This window comes from Camelus ferus, chromosome 3 (genome assembly GCF_009834535.1).
Source record: "Camelus ferus isolate YT-003-E chromosome 3, BCGSAC_Cfer_1.0, whole genome shotgun sequence".
Lineage (NCBI taxonomy): Eukaryota > Metazoa > Chordata > Mammalia > Artiodactyla > Camelidae > Camelus > Camelus ferus.
The window spans coordinates 35,294,222-35,321,811 of NC_045698.1; the positions used below are offsets into that span (position 1 = coordinate 35,294,222).

Here is a 27,590-nt window from a genome sequence, read left to right on the forward strand (position 1 = left end):
CAAATGGAGGCTTTAATACCACTACTCTGCTTTTACACAGTGTATATGTTTTGTCCAAAGCCAGTGTATATGTTTTGGTACTTATTACTTTTGGATATGTGTGTGTGTCCAGACCACCTTTCTCTTGTGGAAGTTTCTTAGCAGCATCCCATCCAAGCCCCCACTAGAGACATGATCACTCTTTCTGATATTCTGTTTTTCTGTTGTTCTGTCCTCCCTACCTAATTCTAGACCCACTTCAATAAAGAAAACCCTTCCTTAGTTTCCCTCCCCATTGTAACTTTCTTGAAGCTGTTCCCTGGAGAGTGGAAAAAATTATTATTGTTATCAATGGTAATCATAATAAAGCTTGAAAAGTGACTGATGAGTTTTTAGTTCAGTCAAACCTCTTGAAGAGAAACAGAAAACAAAAACAGTACTTTTCCTTGTCTAGAATGATCATCTGTCAAAGGAAATATCAGAAGTTTTGCACTTTATGGGAGGAAGGGGACAGACAGGAGGGAGGCAGAGGATGTTCAGGCACAGTGCCTGACTCAGAGAAGGTGTTCCATAAACGCTGGGTTCATAGATTCTTCCAATCATTCTACAACACAAACTATGATCTCTAGGAGGAGTATTTTATTTGCTTCTTGAGCTGTCTCTTGGCAATGCCAACAAAGCCACCATACAAATGATGTCTGGTGTCTATCAACTGGCTTTCATATTTACTGAGCTACCTAAGTTCTGTACAATGAGCAAGAATCAAAGGCTCTCAGACCTGGAAGGGGTCTTTAAAGATGACCCAAAATCACCTGCCCAAGAAGATCCCTCCAAGTGCTGTTCATGTGTGTCTGGAGGGGGTCTAGCCCCTCTGTCTTTGGACAACTCTGCTAGAAAGCTCTTCCTGATATTGAGCTGAAATTAATCACCCCATAGCTTCTCTCTATTGCTCCAAGAAGTCCAGCATGGGTAGGGGACTGGGAGGCAGAATTATTCTAACTCTTCTCCTGGTTGGCAATCCTTTGAATATTGGAAGACAGAGACCAAGTTCTCTGAGTCTTCTCTTCTCCAGGGCCCATCTCCAAGTCTTTCAACCTTTCTGTATGATAGATTTTTCAGATCCAAAATTATCCTGGTCCTTCTCTCACTAAGAATCTTCCCTTTCCTGCTCTTAAAAATATGCTGCCTAGAACAGAAATACTTCTGTATTGCCTAACCCTCTATAGCTTTATCTAAATAAGTAATAAAAATGTTTGAATGGTTATGGTAGAGAACCAAGCCCTGCTATCATTAGAAAACTTCTTTTAGGTTGATTCTAATCTATTAATAACCAGCATTATTTAAGTTCATCCAACCTGTAAATAATTCACCAAATTTCATTTTACCTTGTGAATAATTTTCCCTCTTGAACCAAGTAATATCATGAAAATTTTGTCAAGTGACTTGGACAAGTCCAGAATCTCCAAGGCTGCTGTGTTTTCTTTCTCCATCCATCCATGAAACTGTCACAGTAGAAAATGTGTTCTCTGTGAACTCCTGCAGGCTCCTAGTGACCACAGCTCTTTCACTTATTTGTTTATAACTCACCTTAATGACCCACTTGGGAATCTCACTGAGGAATAGAATTTTTTATTTTCTAAAAGAATCTTACTTAGATAACTAAAGTAATGCTAGAAATTGAAGCAGATAAATCCCCACATCTCAGTGGTTTAACCCAGCAGCATATATTCCTCACTAATGTGAAGTCTGCAAGGGGCATTCCTGATTAGCAGGTGGTCTTATCTCCAAGCAGTAATTCAAGGCTCTTGGTTTCTTCTTTCTTGTAGTTCCATAATTTTTCTTACTGTTATGCCCATACAAAGGATAATGTAGGATTAGATAAAAAAGATTTCAGTAGAAATAATGAGGAGAATTTCAGACTGACAGGGAAGAAAAGAAAAAACATAAGCAGGAATGCAAAAAAGTAAAGAGTATATGGTACACTTAAACTAGGGTATATGGGGAAGGCTTCTAGACAGGAGCCGTGCCTTCAGTTGAGGGTGAGACCAACTTATGTCAATGACACAAGAGGGAGCCGGGAAGTATACCCTGACCCCTAGCCCCTGGCCTCACTCTCCTCCTGCAGGGCTCCACACTGTCCAAACAGAATCATTAGCCAAAGGGCAGGGGAGTTCACTGATGCTTTCCCTACAGACTGACACAAAACTGGGGAAGAAAGTAGAAGGTGGCTATGCAGAAGCAAACAAAAGACAGCAGCACAAGAATCACTAACCATTTTTGAGGTGACAGTAGCATAAATCTGACTTGTGCTTACAGAGATTAATTTGGTGGCAATGGAAACAGGGACTGGAGAGTGGAGATATTCCTGGTGGCAGGAAGACTGTTAGGGAGGTGAGGGCCAGGACAGGGAAAGGGTAGGATGAGAGAAAAGGACTACATACTGGAATCAGTGAAAGGCTAGATATGAGAGGTAAGAAAAGAGTTGAAGGCAACTCTAAGACCATGGTTTTAAAAGGAAGATGACAGGTTCATCTAGGGACATGTTGAGTATAAACTGCCTTGGGACATCCATATGGAGATGTCCTGAGTCAGCCCAGCCCCACAGGAGATGATTTTGTCATCTGGCTCTGCTGCTTTCTGGAAAGCTCTCATAAATGCAGAGATAGTCGGGACTGGCCCAAAATAAAATCATAGATGCCTATTTAAATCATCTTTCTCTTAACAAAAATCTCTGGGGAGAAAAAGATATTTTATTTGAATTCCATATCTTTAAGGATAATTTATTTCATGCTATATTTACACTGGTTTCCAACAGAGGCATGCTATAGATTTCAAGGCAGCATTTGCTACCTGAAATTTAAATTAAACTTAAAAGTGCATGTTGGAGTATCTCCCAGAAGGATGGCATTGAATCAGAGCTTGTAAAAGTTAGCATTATTCTCAAATGCATGTTTTAAAACACAGATTGTCTCTGAATTCATTGCTTAAAAACATAAAAATCAATATAACAGTTCACAGGCTCGGACTCATGCTTGCCAAATATTTGTCTAATATTAAGGTCACTCAAATACCATAACAAATCCAATATTTGAACTTATCCTTGACAGAATGTTGAAAGCAATTTTTAAGAAATGTGAAATATAATTCTAAATTGAACCTAAGTAAACAAACCCAGAATTTAATGTGGGTGGCCTTAATCTATGTGTAGACCCACAATTCCATTCATCTTTTAATCTCTTTAAACACAACTGTCTATAATAATTATATTTCTAAAGAGATTTAGTTGATTTTAGGTTGAACCATTTTAAGTAAAAATATATAGCCATTTTAATAGTTTTCACATTTACAAATTGAAGTAGTCACTCTTTTATTAAGGCAGCTATAATACCAATGACAAAAGATCAGAAAAACACTTCAAAAATAAAATGACCTAAAATCGCAGATAAGATTCAGGATAAAGTAGGCATGTGGTATTTAATCATGCATATGATATCTCACATGTCTAACTGGTGTTATGAACATTTACTCTGACATTTTCAGTAAGTGAGTCACATTTCAAGGATGGTTGAATTTTCAGGGTCCTTGGTAAATTGGAAATTGTCCATTTCTTCCGAAAAGAAGTTTCTCTAAAAATAAGGAAGTATGAGATATTTCAGGGCCTTACTTATTGCTGCCTTAATTATCAGTTAGGCTGTTGGGCCCTCCACTAACTGGAACATTGCCGATGACAATGACATGGGTGGGGAATAATCACTGGTAAACTCTTAAAGACTTCCACCTGAAAGACATACCTATCACTTCCATTTATGTCCATGAATAGGATTACCTATATGGCTATGTTTAACATCAGGAGGGTAGGGAACAGTAATCCTACTCATGCCAGAGAAAGACAATTGGAAATATTGATGAAAAGCACCAGTGTCTACTGTATCAGCCTTTGTTCAAATTTTGTTTTTAGTTTCAAAAACGAGTTGCCTGATCAAGTGCAATTGGAGAGAACTGAACTTGGTATCTAGGGGTTCCTGGATTTCAAGGACAAAAACAGTATTGGAATCAACATGAATTTGATCATCTTGACAAAAATTGGCCTGTCCTGAAATCTGCCTGACAAGGATAGTTGCAGAGATGGTAGGAACAAAGCCCCAGTGAGCAATGGTTTGTGGCCATTAGACAAGTCAGAGTGAGAAAATACTCCTTTTGAAAGAGTGATCTGCCTTCTGATCTCTCTTCCCCCGAAAGCTGCTCATTCTTGAACAGCTCTAATATTTTTACTTTGGGAACGCCTCATATATTTGTTGCTTAGGGAACTACTTCCTGCCAAATGGTTTTAATTTTCTTTTTAACTCCTCATTTCTTAGTATCATCTGTATTTAGTTGAGAATGGTTTGGGAGGACATTAATCTGAACCATTTTAGTTTCTTATTTTCCAATTCATTACTTTTTATTTTGGATCAACTGACTTTTACCCTTTTATTTTTACATTTTATTCCTCTTAAGTGGCTCACAATGTTGATTCTTCAGATTTTTGAAGAATGTAATAATTTGGCATTGATTATGTTGTCCCAAATTGGACCTAAACAGACCCAAGCACACACTGATTTCCCTCTCACTCTATTTTTTTATTTGTTTAAATCTTTTCTGAAACTAGGTAGAGTACAACTGAAGGGTGTTTTTGGTTTGTTCATTTATCTTTCGGGTTTTTTTTTTAATTTAAAACAGGCAATCTCTATTATGGAATAGTTTCTTCCAAATTTTGAACAATCAAGGAATTCCTTTAAACTGTTCTATAATCAGGAAGCATCAGAGCTTGGAATGAATTTAAGCCCTAGTTTGCTTTGAAGATAGACAGGATGGAAGCTCAATCAGGCAAAGAGAAAGAGCTGGCTTCTGGACAGAGTCTAAGCCAAATCTTTATGGAAGGTCCCATCTATGAATGGGTTCTGGAATTGATGTGTTTGCTGGCTCTTAGCAATTTCTGGAGGGGAAAAGAGGGAAAAGAAGGAACTAGCTAAGTCCTATTCTCACAGAGCTTGTCTGTCATTCCCTCTTCCTAAGGACAAATTATTTAACGAGTCAGCATTCCTTTCACCCAATGAGAACAATTATAAATAAAAACTCACATGCCAATCACCCACAGTTTGAGTTTTATAAAGCAAATTAAAGTCTCATTTAAAAAAATTAATACACTGTATTTTTTAGAGCAGTTTTAAGTGCACAGCAAATTGAGCAGAAAGCACAGAGCTCCCATGTGCCCCCATCCCCATGCACAGCCTCCCTCACCATTCACATCCCACACCACAGTAGTGCATTTGTTTATTCCTTCTATGATGCTCTTCCTTTCTTTATGTAGATCTGAGTTTCTGACCTATTATTTTCCTCTCTCTGAAGAACTTCTTCTAACATTTCTTGCAAGTAAGCTCCACTGGCAAAAAATTCCCTCAATTTTTATTTGAGAAAGTCTTTGTTTCTCCTTCACTTTTGAGAAGGATAATTTTGCAAGGAACAGAAATCTACAATGGTGGTGTTCTTCTTGCAACATTTTAAATATTTCACTCCATTCTCTTGCATATATGATTTCTGAAAAGTCAGATGTAATTCTTATTTTTGCTCTTCTATAGGCAAGGTGTTATTTGCCTCTGGATTCTTTCGAGATTTTTTTCTTTGTCTTTGATTTTCTGATGTTTGACTATGATGTGCCTGGGCATAGGTTTTTAAGTATTTATCTTTTAGTACTTAGTATTTTTTAACATTATTTATGTATTTATTTTACAATATTATATTTACTAACTGAAGTATAGTTGATGTACAATATTGTATGTTACAGGTATGCAATATAGTGATTCACAATTTTTAAAGGTTATACTCCATTTATAGTTATTACAAAATATTGGCTATATTCCCCATGTTGTACAATACAACCTTGTAGCTTATTTTATACCTGATAGTTTGTACCTCTTAATCCTCTACCTCCATCTTGCCCCTCCGCCTTCCCTCTCCCCACTGGTAACCACTAGTTCCTTCTCTACATCTGTGAGTCTGTTTCTTTTGTTATATTCACTAGTTTGTTGTATTTTTTGATTCCACATGTAAGTGATATCTTACAGTATTTGTCTTTCTCTAACATTTCATTTAGAATAATGCCCTCTAAGTCCACCCATGCTGTACACCAGAAACTAACACAACATTTTAAATCAACTGTACTTCAATTAAAAAGCAAGCAAACAAACATACATATTTTAAATGGGTTGCATGTTTGTTTGTTTATATAGTTATTTTTAGTATTTACTTAGTACTTAGTATTTACTTAGTATTTATCCTGAGCTGTGTTCTCTGAGCTTCCTGGGTCTGTGTGCTGGTATATAACATTAATTTGGGGGTAATTTCTCAGTTATTATTGCTTCAAATATTTCTTTTCCTTTTTCCCTTCCTTTATTCCTTCCTTCATTCCTTCCTTCTCTGTCTTTCTGCTATTTGCATTATGCCTGTGTTACACCTTTTATGGTTGTTCCATGGTTCTTGGATATTCTGTTCTGTTGGGTTTTGTTTTTGTTTTTGTTTCAGTCTTCTTCCCCCCTCTTTGTTTCTCAGAGCCCACATTCTGAAATCCTATGTCTCAACTGCCCACTGATTTCCCTTGATCCCCATTCCTCGGGCACAGCACTCACATATGCACTCATGGGGCTCTGTGGTAAGGATAATTCAGCCACTGCCTGGGTGGGGAGTAGGTGTTTGTGTGACTTTGGGTGATCAACCTCCCCTCTGCTGCCTCAGTCTGGAATACAGCTTGGGAAGCCAGAGTTGTTCAGAGAATGAGCTCCATTTTTGTGTGAGTCTAGGCTCCTTTTGTCAATATTTTCATAAACATAGGTTGATTACTTAACTTCTTTTGCTTCAGTTTCCTCAACTGTAAAATGGGCATGATGATAATAGGAAGTACATGTAAAGTACACAACAAAGTATGCTAGTCCTTTATTCCTTGCTGATAATGGCCACATTTATTGAGGCCTGCTGTGTGCCAGGTGCTGTTTGGAGTGCAGGTTTTGGTAGGCAGAATAAGAAAGGGTGATGTGTGGTGAGGGTGAGGGGTGCTAAGGACATGACGTAGGAGAAAAAGAAGGAGCACCAAAAAAGGAGTTAGAGTTGCAGAATGGCAAGAGCTGAAGTTCAGTTCAAAACAAACTTCATCTCTTTTCTGTTTCCAAGTTTCCTAGACCAAGTCCTGACTGATCATCCAGAATCTCTAAACACCAAGAATGTGGTTGAGGGAGGGGGAACCAATATCCCATTTCTCCCCACCTCTCCCCTGAAGGAATCCAGGGCTTCATTTTGGATCCATTATAATAACCCATTCCTCATACTGTCTTCCTGGCAGGGGCTCCGTAACCCCACTTACTTGAAAAAATGAAGCCAGCTCAGATTCGAAGTTCTGAGTGTTTTTTGCCATGTTCCAGCTGAGTCGTCCAGGTCAGCACAAGGTTGTCCTAGTCCAGGATGTGGAAGATGGCATTTTAACTGCAGCGGAGACTTCACAAACCCAGAAAATGCCAGAGGAAGGACTGGGAGAGCAGTCGAGGGCAGTCATGTGAAGAGCAGCCCGCCTTGGCATCTGTTCAGGGCTTCCCAATCAGCCAGGGACAAACACAGGAGAAGCTCAGTGACCCTCTAAGGGTCGCACAGCTCAAAAGAAAATGGTGGGGTTTCCTGAGGCACTCTTTTGAATTTGTTTGTTGTTTGTTTTCTAATGACATGTTGACTAGCTCCTGTTATTTGAACTGTTACAGTTTTCCAGCCTTGATCAGATTACAATTGTGTAAGAAAAAACACATAAGAATATTTTTATGATCTCAAGGTAGAAAAGGATTTCTTCAATAAGACATGAAAGAATCAACCGCAAAGGAAAATATTATTTATAGTGGGGTTTTTTAAAATATAAATAAAAAAATTTTTAATGCAGTCAAATTTATCAGAGTGAAAATACCAGCCACTGACTGGGAGAAGAAAACTGACCCTCATAATGACCAAAGGAAAAATATCCAGCACATAAGAAGCATTCCTACATCAATAGAAAAAGAAGCCAATAAATATTCAATAGAAAAATGTGCTAAGGATATAAACCAGCAACACACATAAGAGGAACCCAGAATAGTAAATAAATATGAGCAATGCACCATCTTACTAGTAAGTAAGAAAATGCAAATTAAAACAACTGTGAGATCTCAGTTCTCCAGAATATCTCTAATACTTGGGGGTGTTAGACTTTTTTTTTTTTGTCAGTCTGATGAGTATGAAATGGTAATTCTTATTACTAAGAGAATCTGGAGAATAATTTGATAACATATCAAGATGAAGATGTGTCTGCTGTTAGACTCATCAATTTTATTCCATGTGTCTACCTCTCAGAGACTTTTACACATATACAAAGATATACAGATAAGAAAGTTCATTTGTGGCATGTTTATCATTGTGAAAAACTGGAAATAACATAAATACCCATCAACAGAAGAGCATATAAGCAAGTTGTAGTATATTCACACAATGGAAGATTCTATAGTAGCTAAAATTAATGAAATAAAGCTACAAATATCTACAGGTATAAATCTCTTAAAAACACATTGATGAGAAAAGTAACTTGCAGATGGATAGCATACAGCTTATATCATTTCTATAAAGATTTTACATAAGCAAAACCATACTAAATATATATATATATTTTTACTAAATATTGTTAATGGATGCATATATATGTGGTAAAAAACATTTCTTGTGAAAAATAAACAGGAGGGGTAGGGGTATAGTTCAGTAGTAAAGTGTGTGCTTAGTATGTGCAAGATCCTGGGTTCAATCCCCAGTGCCTCCATTAAAAACATCAAAAAAAAATTTTTATTAAAAAATAAATAGAAAATTGAAGATGGTGTTGGCTCCTACGAGGAGAAAAGAAGGGAAATGTGATTGGGAGAGATACAGAGGAAGCTTAAACTATATCTGAAATGTTTTTTTTTTTTTTCTAAATGTTTTGCCACATTTTATTAAACCTCTTTTTAAAAAAGCAAACTGTATGGTGGGTACATAAGTGTAATGTACTTCCCTCTACTTTGAAATATTTCATAGTAATAAAAGAGAAAGAAATATCTCCAGTGACAATGTGTAGATTATTTTGGAGTAAGTCTGGGGATAAGGAGACCAATTAACCTGGTTAAGAAGCAGTGGCAACAAGATAAGTAAGTGTTATGAAGGGCTCACACTATAGCAAAGGAGTGGGGATGGAGAGGAAGACATTTCAGGGGGAACTGACAGATCTTGGGACATGTGAGAAATTAGAGAAAAGGAAGAATCAAAGACAATCTAAGAGATTTACAATTTGAAAGGTGAGGTGGCTGATACTGTCGGGAATACAGGAGAAGGATAAGCTCGGGTTGGCAGAATTGGCAGGTTGGGTTTGAGGAGTCCATGTGTCATTCAGGCACAGCAATCTGGTAGAAATGTAGGCTTAGCCCCGGAAAGGGTGTCAGTTGGGTCTCAGCCTCATATCTTATTTGTGCCCAGGCACTCATGAACCCACACATACACATGACTCTTCCTACTCTTATGGTTTAATGGTCATATCAGCTTCGTCCTCTTTGGCATTACTGGTTTGACTCTCCATTCTGGTGTCACATATTTTGACTGCTCTTTCTCTCTCCATCCCCTGATTCTTGCTATCTCCCACTGCCAAATCCAGAGGGCAAGGGAGCTTGGTTGCTGCAGCCTGTAAGAATCAGCCTCCTAGGGATCAGAGCAAGACAGAAAAGGATGGAGAATCGATCCTTGGTGGATGTGAGAAGATACCAATGGAAAATAGCCAGGATAGCCATGTTTGGTCCAAGAGTGAGAACATAACCCAATAAGAGGATGCTGTGCAATGACTAGCTCAGCCCAGATGCGTCACAGGCCAGGGAAAGAGGGTTTGTTACTAGAGGCAGGAAATTAGGAAGCTTGTTGGGCCTTGAAAATCTACTACAAAACCCAACTCAACAGTCGACTACAATCATGTGTGCAGGTACAGTAGGAAAACCATGGAAGTGCTTACTCTAAAAGAGGATGTAGTAAGGAGAGGAGATGGACCAAGCCAAGGATGGACCCAACTAAAGTTCTAACATTCAGGGAAGAACTCCCAGAAGAAGAAATGCCCACAAATTGAGAACAAGCAGCCAGAGTGGTAGGAGGAACACAGAGTGTGGTCTCGTTAAAGCTGAGGGAAAGAGACTTTCAGGGAGAAGATGGTCAAGAGTGTAAAATGCCAAACCAGTAACACCAATGGGAGAGTATAAATGGGAAAGGAGAAGGCAAGGAGGAAAAACTAGTTACAGCTTTGGGACATGACAAAATGCCCTGAAAGGGCCCACTGAAAGGAAAGGAAGAAAAGAACATTGGGACAATGATGAAATGATAATAACATGGATGGTCGGGAAAGAACAGAAAAAGTCAACTCAGTACATCCTGACCCTAAAACAGCTTTGAGGGGAGTAGGATCTGCATTACGTCAGATAATTACAGTCATTTTAAAACAGAAATGGATTCTTATATTATCTTCTTTCAGTTGCATCTTTACATGGACCATTTAGATTCCAGAGCCTCCCATAACTTTCTCCATCTTCAAATTATAGCCCATAAACCTATCTTTCCAGCAGAAAGAAAGAGGTGAGGAGAATAGCCATCCAGTGGCAGAATGAGGCACGGAAGACAAGGGTGGCGACAGAGCACAGCTTGGGCCACACGAGGCCCAGATCACAGTCCCAGTTCTGCACTGGACTCGTTGCTAAACAAGAGGCCACTTGCCCATGTCCATAGGCCTACTTTGGGGTTGGAGTGGGTTCTCCCTAGTGCTGCTTTCAGCTTTGACTGCCTATGGCTCTGATCCTCGAGGGCAAGAAGGAAAACCCCCAAGGGTTCTGTGAAAGCAGCATCCCTCAGTCAGCAAGGGTGCTCCCTGGCAGACAGGTCTAGCGAAGACCCCTGAAGCATCTCATTCGAGTGCTCACAGGTGTGCTGTCCAACCAGAGTCTCTGGGAGGTGCTCTTCTCAAAACCCAGAGCAGACTCTAGGGCCCTTCACCAGCTTCTCTTTCCACTGGCCGACCTGGGGCAAAGGTGTCAGCTCTGCTGGGCAGGAGAGAGCCTTAGCAGGCAAGGAGCTGGCTCAGTGCCTAGAGCATTCGCTCAGAAAACAGGCAGGGCGTGGGCTTGCACAGGGTGGAAAGTCTGAGGCTGGGTGGTTGCGCTAGGAGCCAGAGCACTTTGGGAGAAGCTGCCAAAATCATTCAGACAAGCACTTGGGGGAATTTCAATTGTCCCTAAAGTACCTTTTAATTTAAAAACAATCAGGAGGCAGGTCAGAGGGTTTTCCATCACTTGGCAGTGAATGGCAAAGCCTGGTCTTGGAGAGCTGGCACTGTGTTGTTGCAGTCTCCAATTAGGTGTGAGAAATGGTTGCTGCTGCCTGCCAACTGGGGAGGAGCCAGGCAGCTCATCATCCCTTGTCTCATAAACACAAGGGGCTCCAGCACCAAGCCCAGAAAGACCAATGACACCATTCATCTCGCAAAACTTTCCAAACACTGGAGGAAGCTCACAGTTTCTGCATCAAATCTTTTCACCCAAGGGCCTGAGATGACACCACTCAGAGATTTCTGCAAGTAGAGATGCTGGTGACATAGCCAATATAAGTGGGAGGATGGTACTGAGCAACTTCCATCAGTCTTTCCAGGCAGGAGGGCTCCATGTCTGTGCAAGATGAGGGGTGAGGAGAGCTTTAGATGGAGACTCGGGACAGAACAGTGTGGCCACTTTCTGGAGGAGGCTCCAAGGTATGGGCTCTGGGTTAGGTTGTCTGGGTTCCCAGCTGGATGACCACAGGCAACTGCTTAACCTGAATGAAGCCTTGGTGTCTCTGGTTATAAAATGGGGTGATGGTAGTGCTGAATTCATAGGGTGGTGGTGAAAATAAATGAGACAACAGACTCAAGCATTGGATACAGTGCATGGAATATAGAAAGGGTTAGAAAAGGTAGAGTCAAAGAGAATTACACAAATAATAAGCTAACAGACTACATACTCTCCCACTGTTCTCAAAGGCTTGATTTAAGGACTGCCAGTTGGACAGCACTTTGGGTTGAGCCCAAGAAAGGCTTTTCAAAATGTCAGATGTTATCAGCAGTCCGTTTTATAGATGAAGAAATTGAGGCTTCATAGAGTAGTGGTTTGCTTGTGTTCACACAACCAGCTTGTAAAATAGTCAGAATTTGAATCTGAAACTTTTCATTCTAAATCCATCAGGGCATCATAACACACAATAAGCCATTAGAAAAAAATACGTCGAACATCTTTAAAGCAAAAGTATACAAGGTATAGATGTTAGAAGAATAGAAAGAAAAAAATCTGTAAATGCCTGTGTTCCCTGATTCAGAATTTCCCTTAATAGTGAGATACTCTGGGTTACATGGCCTGAGCAGCGCTGCAGACCTATCTGACCAGGAAGAAATCTTCTTCTGATTCCCCTAGAAGGCCCGCATCCGGAGCAAAGGGGCCATTTGATGAAGGCACCACTGACTTTGCAATTACTTTCTATACAATATTTTCTTTATTTTCCCCTTGAGGTGGTAACCCAAGAGTCACAAAATATCTTTATTATTATTGTTGTTTTTCTTAAGAAATCACTCCCACAGAAATACAGAAGATTTTTCACGAGGCACAAAGTCCTTGAAAGAAATACTCAGAAAACCACAGTACCCTAAAAAAGACTTCCAAACATTCCAGACTTAACAAAATCTGTGCTAAGAATTGACTCCTCAAGGAGGAGGCTCTAGGCAGACGACACTGTAGTGATTTCTTTATATCTTGTTGATAGAGGCATGACCTGTACTCCTCAAAGTTCCTCCTTCCTACCCACTAACATTACCTTTCCTCTTAGCTCTGTTAATCACCCTCTTGTATGGAATTCATTAATTTACGTGCTCGCCCCATCTGAAAGGAGGGCCAGTTTTTTTCCACTTTTGTGCCATACAGAGCTCAGCACTAACGGTATTACAAAACTAACTGTATTGGAAAAGGAAGAGAGTATTCTTTTGTATTCTAGAATACAAGTTAAATGGTATTTAATTTTCTTTTACCTACGTGACCCAGAAGTTACTTAGTGGGTCCCTGTCTTTTGGAGTTGGAAACCAAATTAATTTGACCCCATTCTCCCAAATCCAGAGCTGTCAGAAGCCTAGGAATCTCATGAATTCCTGGGAGCCCAGTTTCCCATGAGGTCTTCCTTCTCTGCCTATAAAACCACCACCCCTTCTCTGAGTTCTACCAAAAAGAAATATGAACAGATAAGTCTTTATGGATGGTTCTGGAGCAGAAATGGAGTCTCACGACACAGCAAGGCACAGAAATTCATATGAAGGGCAGCCCCCAGCATCTCTTCAATGGCCTGTGAGGCCGGGCGACTGGGCTGTTGGACCTGGCCCTCATCTCTCTCCACTGTGCTCTGTGCTCTTGCCTCTTCCTCCTTGCATTTTCTCCCCTTTGTCTTCCCCCCTCATCTCCAAAGCAAAAAGCAAATTTCTCTTTGGTCCAATGCAGGCCAGTTTTACTTAATTCTGTGAAGTTCTATGGCCAAGAAACACCCAGACCCTCAGGCTCCTGAAAACATTCCAAACAGCAGGTATCTAGATAAAAATTTCTTTCATCGCATAAGGATCTCAAGCAGTTTATAAATACTGCCTGATTGAAAGTCTTCTCAACCTTATCCTACATAATGAGAAAGTGAATGTTTTGATACTTTGAGGCAAAGTCAAAATAGAACTAATGTTCAGCTCCTCAGCCGGGTTCTCAAGGTGAATTTCAGGAAAGCCTTGCTGACTTTCGAACATTCAGATCAGAATGTCCCCTCAGACACATGCTCCCAGGGCTGGAGAAGTTCCTTTTCACTTCTCATCTCCTCCTTCTCTTATTGTCTTTACCTCTCATGGAGGACAAGCCCAACCACCAGGTGACCTAGGCCCAGGGGCCAGGGGCGCGCCTCACCAGTTCTGCGGCTGGGCTCGCTCTCCGGCTCCAGCCACCCTGCCTCCTGCAGCTGCCGGCCGGGACCAGACCCGCTGATATGGGCGGGCCGAGCGCGGAGGGCAGTCTCCCGGCCCTGGAGGTGGCAGTGAGGACCAGGCCCCAGAGAGCGGGCAACATGGGGACAGGACGGCCAAGACCCCGCACTACAGGCCCACCGACCACGGCCTCTCCGCCTGAACTTGAGGGGACGGTGTCACTATTACTAATCTGCCTTCCTGGGTGGTTACTTCTTCCTTTGATTGGCAGCTTGGGGCAAGTCTCTCCAGAACTCTGGGTTCCAAGGAACCAATATGCAGCGTAACTTGCGGAATGCCGTGGAATGTTATCGCGGGATGCCCGCAGTTCCCTGTGGGTTGTCCTTACCACAAGCCTTTAGTCTCCTAGGTCCCTTTTCTCTTTTAACCCCATCCCTCCCCAGACCAATACATGCATCTGAAGGTAAATAAATCTGTCAAGAGAGCTCATAATCCTCAACATCTTCGTTTCATTGAAACCAGTAAAACAACAGTTAAACTTCCCCAGTGCTCTGCTACTGCCACCCTTAAACGGAAAAACACCCCAGCTCTGTTGGTTTTTAATATGATTTTACTTGTTAAAAATAGATGTTTTAGATGTCCCTATATTCGCTATCTTGTAATAACCTATAATGATAAAGAATATGTATATATGTATAACTGAATCACTATGCTGTACACCAGAAACTAACACAACACTGTAAATCAACTATACTTCAATAAAAATAAATACACAGATAAATATCCCCAAAAAGATGTTCCTAAATCTAGTATGCATTATGAAAATAAAACTCATTTGTAAAACTAACAAAGGATCTAAAGCTGCGAGGCTGCATCTCCATGGATCTGGAGGGGACAAGCGCAAAAGGTGTCAGTATTAAACTGGCTGCCACGGCTTGATGATACTAACCTCCTAATGCTATGGTCCTGATGAAAGCCTTTCCGTTGTAAAATGATAAATTCTGAGGATGCGACCTACAGCATGGTGACCAGAGTTGATAAAACTGTATTGTACAATTAACATTTGCTAAAAGAGTAGAACTTAAATATTCTTACCAAAAGAGAAAAAAAAGTTAAACGTGTGAGGTGACCATTGTGTTAGTTCAAGGAGGGGGAATCCTTCCACAATGTAAATGTGTATCAAATTATCACGTACGCGTAAATATCCTCAATTATACCTCAATAAAGCTGGGGGGAAAGGGCTATGGATGTGTATTTTCCTCAGATAATAATTTAATCAGATTCTAATTTCAGTGATTTGAAGGATAGAGTGGGTGAAGGAATGAAACTTTTGTTACTGACCTTTTCCAGTCAGTCTCCCACAAGGGTCCTTCTGCCCAGTGTCCTTCCAGTCCATAGAACAAACCGAGATCGGTTCAGAAGCAAAGGAAGGTTTTATTCTTCGACGGAAGAATGCAGAGGCGCACGCTCGGCTCTAGAGTACGCCGTCTCCCGGCAGACCGGCTGTTGGCGGCTGCCCCGCAGGGTTCTCCTCAGCGGCAAGGGGGCGGCGCTTGCGCGAGTGGTGCGCAGGCGCGGGTTTCTCACAGCACTGCAGACTGAAGCGCCCCAGCCTCCGTGCGCTCGGCGCTCCCCGCCATCTTGTGCTGAGGGGCCGTTCACAGTACTTCTCCACATGAGCAAGCTGAGGTGTCCGGCAAAGCTGTTCTGCACCAAAGTGATACGTGCAAGGCCTCTGCACACGGCCCCCTACAGGCAAGTGAAACTAGACTAAGCACAAAAGAAGACCTATATTCATCTTTTGTGGGCTTTTTCTGGTGACACTTTGCGTCTACCAACCTCCGTTGTAAGACCTTAGTCACTTACTGATTTTAATTAAAGCAACCTGATCGAACAGTGGTTTTCCCAGGGATCTTCAGAGACACCTCTCTTCACAAGATGACTGATAGTTATCTTAGAAATAATCCTACAATTCCCACTCAGTTACAGATACTACTGGCATTGGAGTGGCCCATTCTCAGGAAGAGAAAAAAACCTGGATTCTTAAGAAAACTAAAAATCCAAGACTTTGACTCTATTGAGCGTCCTCAGCTATGATTAGGAACAGGTACTAGTTTTCGTCTCTAAGAATCAGGACTCTGCTATTCCCCTGAAGTTGTTTGTTGAATATGAGAAGAACTGGGGGATGGATTTGGAAGGACATGTACTAAAATCTTGATGGTCCTTGCAGAGTGATTTACAAGAAATTTTCTGAAAGGTTGTCCAAATTAGCAGAAAGAACAACAGAGATTTCCTATTACTTAAATAAAAGTTCTTACAATCAGAGCACCTCTGAAAAAGAAACTTTTGTACCCCAATAAGGTCCAGACAATCAAATCAGTGAAGGCTCGAGTCATAAACTGGTCCCCTGTAGCAAACTTGAACACAGACCACTGTGTAGGCTGTTTCTGAATGTGTGCTCTTGGGATTGTCACCAGCAGAAGAAAAGAGAAGAAATCAGGATTGGGCACCAGAAGTTGAACTTCAATGCTGGATATCTCAGTGGAAGACACAGTCAATCCTATAGGGAGTTCTGAAGATGGAATCATATTCAGAGGTCCCCATGTTGGGGAGAGGAGGGAAAATACTTTTTACCTCTTGATTAGTCATTGGAGATGGACTACCCAGGAACAGGAAGGAGGTAAGGCTGTGTGTTTGTGTATATTTGTAAGTCTTTCTTTGCCTGAGGCCATCCCTTTGGGGAGGACAGCCAAAGACAGTTTGTCTGCCCTTCCTGTAGGAATAAGTCTTTCATTCCTATAAGAGCGTTGCACCATCTACCATATTAAATGACGTGGAAGTGAAGGAGTTGCAGTAGAAGAATTGTGCTTTTCTCACCTTTGAGGGAAATACAAAAGGAAGAATACACTCAAGAGTTGTGTAAGCTTTCCTCTCTCACACTAGGCAAGGTATTTCTTCACAAGGAACACTCTATTGCCTATTCAGCACTGCTAGTGGATATTCTTGGTTTATGTGACCTGTAATCAAAAAAGTATAGTTTCATCCAAATCTGCATTCTTGAAAAAGGAGGGTGGGTGGGATCGATAACCTGTTCCTAAAGTACAGCCTTATGACCCAAAGTGAGGTGAGGAGGCACTCATCTTTCAAAGGTAGTGTCCAGCCACTTTTACTTTATCCAGGCTTATAAGTGGAGACATTCATGTAAATTTCTCAATCTGTGCTGGTACAGCTCTGCTGGAATATGTTTGGAGGTGTTTGAATGCATTTTGTTTGTTTCTTTGTTTTTACAAAAATTTGGTAGTTGGTTTTGGCCTTTTTATAGCTTTTTATTCTTTGGAGATCTATGTTTATTTTTTCTAAACATAGGAAGCCACAGATATTTTATAGTGTGTATTTTATAATTCTAATTTTAAAGTCTTTGTGATCTGGTTCTATTTTCTGTTATTCTGCTTGTTTTTGCTTATGTTGTCTGGGTTATGCATATGCAACTGATCATATTTGACCATGTGCTGGTGACTGTAATTAAAAAATAATTTAGCAGTGATTGATGTCATAGATGATGGGACTTTTCCTCTGGAGAATATTTTTATCTGTTACTGGGGCTTTACCAGTAAGGGCCCTGCTTAGTCCATGTTCAAGGCCTGTGGTTCTTTGGACCATCTAGGTGAGCCAGACCTGGGTTGCAAATTCACACAAGGGCTGGTTTGCCCTTCATTTGCTTGAAAGTACAGGCCTTTGGATCCAAGTTTAATATATACTAGGAGAAAGTGGAACTTCCCCACCTTTCGTGCGCCCCAGGCTTTAACGTCTTCCTTTTTTGCTTTGTGAAGCCACCAAAATAGCATCTCAGCTTTGCATTTGTCTTCAGGTTTGACAATTGGCTTCATGTGCTCAGTTTACCTACCTAGGATTTGCTGTCTAGATTTTTGCAAATTAAGTCCCTTATTTTTTAGCTTTTTGATTTCATAAGAAAAAAAAGTAAAAAATTAATTTCACCTAGTTTGTTTTTTTTTTAAGTTCTTACTGGAAGGGAGGAAACTTTTAGTGCTTTTATCTGTGGCCAAACCCTGTGGCATTGTCTATGAGAATTCAAGGGAGATCAAGAGACATCTTATTCAGTGTCTCAAACTAACAAGCTTATTTTGTCGGTTGAAGTTGCGTCAAACAGAGTCATATATTAGCGCTTCATGGTTCTAAAAAACTTAAATAAAATCAGAAACTCTCATTATGCATGGATCTGATTTTCCATCTAGAACATAACTATGTAAATATAAGATTTCATATTAAATTATCATAATTTTGCTAGAACTAACAGGATGTGATCCCCAGACTTTTAAAAATAAAGCTATAGAAATACCTGCATCATCAATGTCATTTTCATTTTTAAGTTCTTCACAATTTACTTGAAGTGGGATGAGCTTTTGAGAGGTTATTTGGGGATGAGAAAAGACAGGCGAAGTCAAGTATTTTTTTTTCAACACAGGAGAGGCAGTTATTTTCAGTGATATGAAGAAAATTCAGGTCTCCCCTATAATTAGAAAGCTAGCACATAGTAATTACATGAGAAAAGCCTTTCACAGATAACAATGGAATCTGAACCATCCAGTTTAGGATAATTTTCCTTATTTAAAAAGTGCCAAACACAATTAATGTTGAATAATTTTCAAAAGAACTGTGAACTTTCATCTCTCCCATTCAAGATGACTTCAGTCTGGAGACATGAGTTCCTTATTTCAGGAGCTAGTTCCCCTCAAAAGAACCTTTATGACATAAATGAAATCTGAAACTCTTGAAGTGCTAGATTTATTTCCATGAGGTCGATTTAAACCAAAAAGATTTCATTCTCTCAAAGAAATTACTCCATCTCCCTTGCAATGCTGTGGTTTATAGTACAGTTATTATTAGCTTTGACCACAATTATGCCACTGTGACAGCCTCCCCACCTGCCCAGACCAAGAGTGATCTCCTTGTCTCTGGAATGCTGGTTGCACTAACCCTTCATACCACTCAGCTGGCACTTAGCATTGCTTAATGTTGCTTAGCCTTTTATGTGCATGGCTATCTCCTCAAGGAGACTGAACCCTTGAAGGACAGGGACCCTGCTACGTGATTCCTTGTTATAGGTCCCTGAAACTCCCAGTCCCAGTGCCTTCTACACAAGATGCTCAATACATATTTGCTGATGGTAATGATGATTCTTATTTGGCTTGGATGAGAAATGTGTCATAGTTATTACATTTCCTAAGTTCCTAGCACATTGTCTGGCCCAAAATAGGTACTCAAGAAAAGTTTACTGAATGAAGGGATAAATCATTAGATGAAAATCTGGTTAGAAACAAGCACAGAGAATGGAGAACATCATAATCAGATTATTTTTCAAGCCTCCTTTTTAAAAACGCAAAAGTAATCACACTTTCTTCTTTTAATTGACCATGAAAGGATAGACAGAATATGATAACCACTTTAACCAAGTATCATTAAGCCCCATACCCCCTTTCTTTGCCTCAGGATAGAGACTATAAATGTCAAGTGGCCTGACTGCATTAGCACTGAATTGCTCCTTTGTAAGAGTATTATTTTCCTAGTTAGACGTATTATTCTCTAAGATTCTTTCTAGTTCAGAGTCATTGCATTTTTGTAAGGAATATAGATTTTGGAGTTTGGTAATCTGGGTGTCAGAGTCTAGCTTCACTTTTCACAAGTTGCATTGAACTTAAGCAAATCATGTAATCTGCTGATATCCCCACCCCTGCCCAATTACTCCTGTGTAGATTGGGACTTATAATTCCTGACCTGTTTCTCACAGTGTAACCATGAGACTCATTGAGGAAATGCATATGAAAATACTCAGTACTATTCAGGTATTAGAGATTAATTGATAGTTAAGGAAGATAAATATCTTCCCGAGAGACTCTAGAGATCAGATGGTTAGGCATTTTCTGAAGGGTGTTTCACACAGAACACTATTTTCATAAATGGTAATAAGCCATGACATGACCACGTCATTTCAAACAAGTATGGGAAATTCTATGATAAACAAAAGTAAGCGATTATTTTATTCCAGGACTTATCAGAGTCATTAACATGGTCATGCACTTTGTGAATTTCTGAGAATTTCCCAATCTTAATGGACAGGGTGTCTTACAGGATTAGGATTCCATGGAGTACGACTTGGGAAGCACTGACCTAGTTGATTGCCCAGACCCAGTCTCACAGTACTGTAAGTCAGTGCTAGTCCAAGTACCCAAATACCAGTCTGAGAAGTGTTTGTTCCCTATCTGTGATGAGAAAAAGAGCTTATGAGAGAATATAAATCAACACATGCTTCCTTCATCAGGGAGGTCTTGCTACCGGGAAAAAAAAAATGTCAGTCAGCTAAGCATAGCTGATTTATTTCAGTGCAAGTTCCTTATCAGTTTGCATACCAGCAGTGGTTCCACACTCCTTGGAGTAGCATTGCTCTAAGTAACTGGATAGGGATGTGACTTTAGCGGAAAGGCAGAATCTAAAGAAGAAAAGCCTTTGTCATACTTTGCACTGGGTAGCAGATGTGAAGTCTGGTAGCAGTCTAATTCATGAAGCCCCAGGCTCTCAGAGGTTAGTAGAAGACCGTGTTACCCCTTTGGTCCTTAAGCAAATTGGCAGATTGGGCAATGTCTACTCCACTTTCTTATCTAAAACTGATGTCACATTAACTGGTTCCAACCCTTAGTAAGCACACTGGGGAGGTGACCATCTCTGCTAGGATCCTTTCCAGAGTGAAGCTGAGCTACCTGAGGTGTTTGAAGAGCAGATGAATTAGCTTCCCATTGGCCCTGTTTAAACACTGAGAAAACTTTCTTTTCTCTGAACAACCTTCCAGGTAGGGTCTCCATGGGAAACAAGGGACATGTCAAAGGGGGAAAATTGAGGAGAGTTTACTGAAGGGATGACTTACAAAACATGTACTGGGTTAAAAGAAAACAGCAAGGAATGGTGAAGCACCCCCACAGTTAGCAATAGCAGAGAGCACTTACCACCCTAGGTCAGGGGCAGGTACAGTTACTGGCCCTGGAAGACAGCACTGTAGCTATGAAGTAGGGCTGTCTGCCCCACAGGAGCTTGGCCTCAGCTGGAGGAGCACAGGGTCTCCCTCCCAGAGGAGTCAGAGGAATAATGCCTCAACCCTACTTTCCTCTCTTCCTCCAGTCTCTGCCAGGGCATCACATTGGCTCTCTAACTAGAAGCCAGAGAACTAAAGGAGCTTATTGATATGGTCCATAAACGTCCAGTAACAGAGCAGGGTGGATAGTGGATCTCGACTCCCCTCCCGCCATGTGTTCCTCCCAGGCTCTCAGTTTATGAGCAGTCCATAAAACACATGGATCAGCATGGAGAAGGATGGAGAGTGCATCTAGAGGGGGAAATGAAGGATATCTAGCAGTGTTATTCTCTACTGAGCTCAGAAAACTAGTGAATTGTAATAGCCAAGTCTCTTGGTCTCTGCTGGCCTCTCTTACCAAACCTTTTGACAGCGAGGCATTTTTCTCCTTTTCAGTGTTATTACAGTACCAGGGTACCAACTTGCCTTTGGACTAATCTTCCCCTTTTCCATAATTCAATTCCCAAGGCAAAAATAGAGTAGGCATGTTTGCCACCGTCAACCTCATAAATCCACACACTAAAAACTATGTTAATCGACATCGGTATTTTAATTGTAAGGCCTCACTTACTTGATTTTTCTCTTATTTTTAGAGATAAGGTTGATTTAATATTGTTTTCATGTACTCAGACTCCCCCTTAAACACATGTCCCTGGTATAAAGCTTCTAATCTTGACATGCCAACTCCCTAAAAGCCCTTTGCCCTTGGGATTATCATATTATTACTATTGAGGACACGTGGATACTAAGTGTTCCCATTAAATGTCATTTTAGGAGTGGGGCTGTGAGTTCAGGCCATTTGAGCAATGAAACACCTGGACACTGTGTGGAGAGCAAGGCTAAGTAATTGCTCTTTGTTCATAACCCATTAGAGCACTTGTCACGGTTGGTGTGATGCTTGATTGGCTGTCTGACTGGGAGTTCCTTGGAAACAGATACTCTGTATTACCTCTCTATTTTACCTCTATTTCCTCCTATGGCTACCAAATGAATGTATTCTGACTTCCTAACAAACTGGCCAAATATCCCAATGAGTGTTTTTCTTTTAACAGGGTCACCTTTGGAGGCAATGTAACAGTTCCAACAATGTTGTCATTGCTAAAAGATCTTTGTGGCAACCTTTACTGGGCGGTCTTGATGGCAGGAAATATTTGTCTTTTGAGGATAGATTTTTAGGTTTATTTTATTATTTTCTTTGATGGTTACCAAGTCTTGTGAAAGAGTCATGCAGCTGAGACCAGTTTGAGTCAAAAAAGAGTTAGGTTTATAACAGTTAGATTGATTTGCTTTGTGGCTGAGATATCATTTCAGGCTTGGCTGCAGAGGACAGAATCTAGCTAATTCAAGCAAGAAGTAATTCAGCACAATGTGTAAAATGGAAGTTAGAGAACAAACTTCAGGTTGTGCCTTTAAAGAATGACTCCCCAAACCCTCCTACACAGTTGGTGGGAATGTAAATTGGTACAGCTACTGTGGAAAACAGTGTGGAGATTCCTTAATAAACAAAAAATAGAGTTACCATATGCAATCCCACTCCTAGGCATATCTCTGGAGAAAACTCTAACTCAAAAAGATACACGCACCCCAATATTCACAGCAGCACTATTTACAATAGCAAAGATGTGGAAGCAACCTAAATATCCACTGACAGATGATTGGATAAAGAAGATGTAGTATGTATATATATATATATATATATATATATATATATATATATATATATATACACACACACACACACAATGAAATACTAGTCAGCAATAAAAAAGAATGAAAATTTGCCATTTGCAACAGCATGGGTGGACTTAGAGGTTATCATACTAAGTGAAGTTAAGTCAGACAGAGAAAGTCAGATATCATAGGATATCACTTATATGTGAAATCTAAAAAAAAAATAATACAAATGAATTTATTTACAAAACAGAAATAGACTCTTAGACATAGAAAACAAATCTATGGTTACCAAAGGGGAAAGGAGGGGGGAAGATAAATTAGAAGTTTGGGATTAGCAGATACAAACTACTATACATAAAATAGATAAACAACAAGGTCCTACTGTGCTATACACAGCCTATAATAAAAACCTATAATAAAAAAGAATATGACAAAGAATATACATATATGTATAACTGAATCACTATGCTGTACACTAGAAACTAATAAAACATTGTAAATAAACTGTACTTCAATTTAAAAAGAAAAAAAAGAATGACTCCCAATGCTGTACCCCAGAACAAGGCTTCCGAAGGAGCATCTGTCTACCATTAAGAATGGGAAAATGCTGGCTCCCAAACCACACCACCACTGCTGCCAGTGATACCCTTGAGGAGCCTTTCTGATCAGGAAGCTGCCCCTACCGTGGCAGGTGCCAGGATTCTGCCACACCTGCTATTATCAGTACCAGCAACTTGGGTGCTCCATGCCTTTGGCACCAAAATTCCATCTTTGCCTTTTGCAGAGGCAGAAAAACCAAATGCCTTTATGACCCAGCTTGCCAACAGGAAGGCCAGAAGTGAGGCCTCCACCAGACTCCTGCCATTGTATCTTTTGTGTGTGTACCTCAGGCTGAACCTAAACTGGAATGGGAGAACGCTAGATTTACAGAGCCTGCAGTACACCAAGATTCTAGAACAGAGCTCCTCAGAGTGTGGGCCTCCAACAGCCTGTATCAGAATCTCTTGGAGAATTTGTTAAAGTGCAGATTCCCTGTCCCCATGCCAGCTCTCTGAGGTTAAGGCCCAGGAATCTGCATTGTAAGTACACCTCTCTGTTTTTACATTTGTCACCAAAGTTTCAAAGTGTGGCTCATCATCCACTAATGGATGGTGAAATCAGTTTACTGGGCTGATTAGCATTTTTTTTAAAAAAGAAATAGAGTATAATAAAATAGAAGCTATCTGAATGTATCACATGTAGTAAAGGTAAAGTGTTATTTCATAAAACTTCTGTTTTAGTTAGGTAGGTATAGATACGAACTGGATCACAAGGATGAGCGTATTTCTTGTCATGCCACATAATCAACAAACTCTGAAAAACTCTTCTCCAGAAGGAGGTGGAACAGCTGTTGGGTGCTAACTCTTCCAGTCACCACTGCCAGTAAACAAACTGCAGGAAGTTTGAGAGATAAGTTTCAAAAATGTTCTGTGCAACCACAGATTGTTATTATATGTTTTTAGTCTTTCAAGGGGCCACTGTGAAGAGTACAATTAGAGAAGAAATGGCCATGTATTAAACATCTACTGTAGGCCAGACAGTCTGCCCAAGTAAGTTCTGTGTTTTCTTGGGTGAGCCTCATAACCACCAGGTCACAGATAGGAAACGTGGCTCAGAAGTTCAGTAACTTCCCCAGAGTCCCCTAGGTGGGACATGATGGGGCTAAGTGTAGAGGACATAGTAGTCACAGACACAGTTCCTGACCCTCTGGAGTGGGAAAGAGACACTCTGCTAGAACACTATCGATATTTATTGGAAGAAAGAAATGAGCTCTTCTTGAGAAATGGGGTGTCTGGTTTCTTACTAGTGAAGGGACACCATCTTTATTCCCGCATCTGTTCTGACCAAGTATTTCTCTTCTGTTGTTCTTAAGATTGTTTCATAGCAATTTTAATTATTTCAGATTATCAAAGTGATATAATTTATTAGAAAGAAAACTTGGAAAATAAGAAAAAAAGTGTAAGGAGGAATATAAAAATCTTAATAATCCCACTCTTAAAGCTAAGTATTTCCACACACAAATTTAGACACATAAACACAGGTTGGGACTATACTTTTATATTAATATATGCATATATATCTATATATGGTATCCTAATTTTATTTAATGACATTTACATGTACAACTAAATACTCATGAAAAACATATGTTTTAAACAATTTCCCAGAATTCAATTTAACAAATATGTTGCTATTCATTTAAAAGAAGTCCTGCTTTTAGACACTTAGGTTAATTTGAATTTTCAACTATTAAATAGTGCTGGGGTCAAAATTCTTAATCATGAATCTTGGTGTGACCTTTGATCTTCTTAATACTAAATTGCTAGACGTAGAATCACTGGTCCTGAGTTAAGAAACTTTAATGCCAGTTTCCCCTCAGAAAAGATGTTTGTGTCATCAGCAGATGTGAAGCTGCCTCTTCCCCAAAAGCAGGGTCACTGAAATCCTGCAATCATGACAATTTGGGGTTGGTTCTCTACAGCAGGTTCCCGGGAGTCATTTCATTACCCTCATGATGTGACCTTTGCATTTTACACGATTAGTTTTTTGGGGCCCACTTATGGCATTATAATGGGATTTTACTATAGCAAGATACTTTTAATCTAAGCCAATCAAATAGGGGAAAATGGGCAAGTTGTTTCATTTGTTTATCTTTGAATACTAGTGAGGCTGAGCTTTCTTTCACAGATATTTTGGCTAATGTCTATCCTTTCCCAAATTGCTTACATTCTCCTTTGCTCATTTTTTTTTCCTATCAGAGTATTCATAGTTTTCTTATGATTTTTTAGGGGGAAGAGAAAGGAATGGCTACTTTATTCAGAAAGCCAGCAGACCAAGAAGATGGTAGACTAGTGTCCCAAAGAAATATCTTACGATTTTTAATAATTCTTTTAACACTAAAGGCTAATGTTATGTAAGCATTTGTGTGCTAAGATACTTTTAGGAGCTTTACAATGTTTTTGCTTTTAATCCTCACACCAAACCTGTGAGGTAAATATTATTATGTATTTTGCAAATGTGAAAATTAAGGCTTGGAGAGATAAAGTGACTTGTTTACGGTCACACAGTTAGAGAGGAGCAGATCTGGAATCTAATCTCAGGGCATCCAATTCCCAAATATCATTAGTTTACCACATTAATCATGTTGCTAACATTACCCCTAGTTCAATACCTTTTCATTTGTTTGGGTTGGTTTGGGATGGGAAAAAATACTGGTTAAGAATTCATTTAATAAAGGAGTTTCTGGATCCATTTTGTGCTTTTCTGGAAAGGGAAGTACATTTCTAACAAATAGAAGTGCTTTCTGTGGAAAGTCCATCAGGGTCTAATGCTTGGAAAATTAGAGCTGGCGCCCGGACCAGGTAGTGAGGGTTACCTGGCTGACAGCAGCATACTCTCCCCTTTGGAGCCAACCTGAACCTCTAGAGGCGTGGGCATCCCTAGTCACAGGATTAAGAAAGTGTACCATTCTCCAATTGCTAGTGAGTATTCTATGTCCAATAACCTCTGACCCCTACATGCATGCCCACAGGTAGAATTGCTCTCTCTGAAGGAGTTATGGGGAAGAGTTCAACTAAGATGTGCAGTGTTATAGCCTACTTCTATTTCTCCTCTATTTTCCCTTTCTCTCTCTCTTCCTTTCTCCCACACACATTTATTGAACATCTTTTATGTGCCAGGCAGTGGATAAACAGTGGTAAATAGAACAGACATCTTCCCTGCCTTCATGGAGCTTTCCTGTCATCTGTGCTTCTGTAGCAGCCACCATTTGTCCCTTCCCCATGTTCCCTCACCCTGACCAGTGAAGCACACGTCTGTCCAATTTCTAGCACCTGCATTTCTTTGCCTGAGGGTTCTCTGTGGTCTACAGAGCTTACTTTGTCACCTATATGGCAAGTTGGAAGTGTTGGGGAATTAATACCCCCTCACCGTCCCCCAGCATTCTTCAATTAATGGCTAGAAAACCTAATTACTCCAGCTTCCTTAACCCTGTGGGGAGATAACTCCAAGGTGCAGGTTATACACTGGATCCCAGAATTCCCCAACAGGATTCAGCTCTAGTTACCTACTAGTGGCAACTTGTTTAATAATAAACTCTTCATTTGTTCTTTTTCCTTCCCTGTCTTATTTCCCCATTCTCTTACCAAAGTTTCTGGGATTAACCTCAAAATAAACTACCTGAAATTGAGTTTTATCTGGCTTGGAGAGAACTCTTCCTGAATAGCCTTGCACTTGCTTATGTCTGCATAAGAGGTTGCACAGAATGGTGGGGAAAGCACAGATTTTGCAGCAGACAGACCTGGGTTTGAATCTTGGCTCTGCTGTAGACTGACCTGTGACCTTGGATATATTTACAGAAGGGGGAGACTGGTCTTTAGGAGGCTGATGTTGACAATGGCACACAGTTGGCCCTCAAGTTGAATTTTGTCTTTCCAAATACTAGTATCTTTATTCAAGCTATTCGCTCTGGCTGGAATGTTCTTTCCCCACCATCTTTGCCTGTGGAAACCTTGCATTTACCTCTAAGTACACCTCAGCCACTAGGTTCTCTGAATATGTAAGAAAAAATGAGGTCTTTTGCTCCTTAATTCCTGTAGTGCGTGTTACTAGGAGCACTTAGCTAACCTGCTTTGTAATGCTTTGTCCCCATCTTTCCTCCCTTACTCATTGTAAACTGACAGTGAGCAGAAG

The 27,590-nt window shown here is 40.3% G+C and overlaps 1 protein-coding gene and 1 long non-coding RNA gene across 3 annotated transcripts in view; one reads left to right on the plus strand and one right to left on the minus strand.

Moving 5' to 3' along the window:
• The window catches only part of SNX18 (sorting nexin 18), a 233,651-nt gene that overhangs the window by 118,393 nt on the left and 87,668 nt on the right, over positions 1–27,590 (plus strand). The window lies entirely within an intron of this gene.
• Positions 1–27,590, minus strand: part of LOC116661010 — a 130,553-nt gene that overhangs the window by 87,439 nt on the left and 15,524 nt on the right. The window contains exon 1 of one of the 2 annotated variants that reach the window (XR_004316778.1): positions 7,373–8,012. The exons of the other annotated variant lie outside the window; for it this stretch is intronic. This is a non-coding gene — a long non-coding RNA (uncharacterized LOC116661010). Of the gene's footprint in view, positions 1–7,372; positions 8,013–27,590 lie in introns of those variants that run through there. 2 annotated transcript variants of the gene reach the window in all.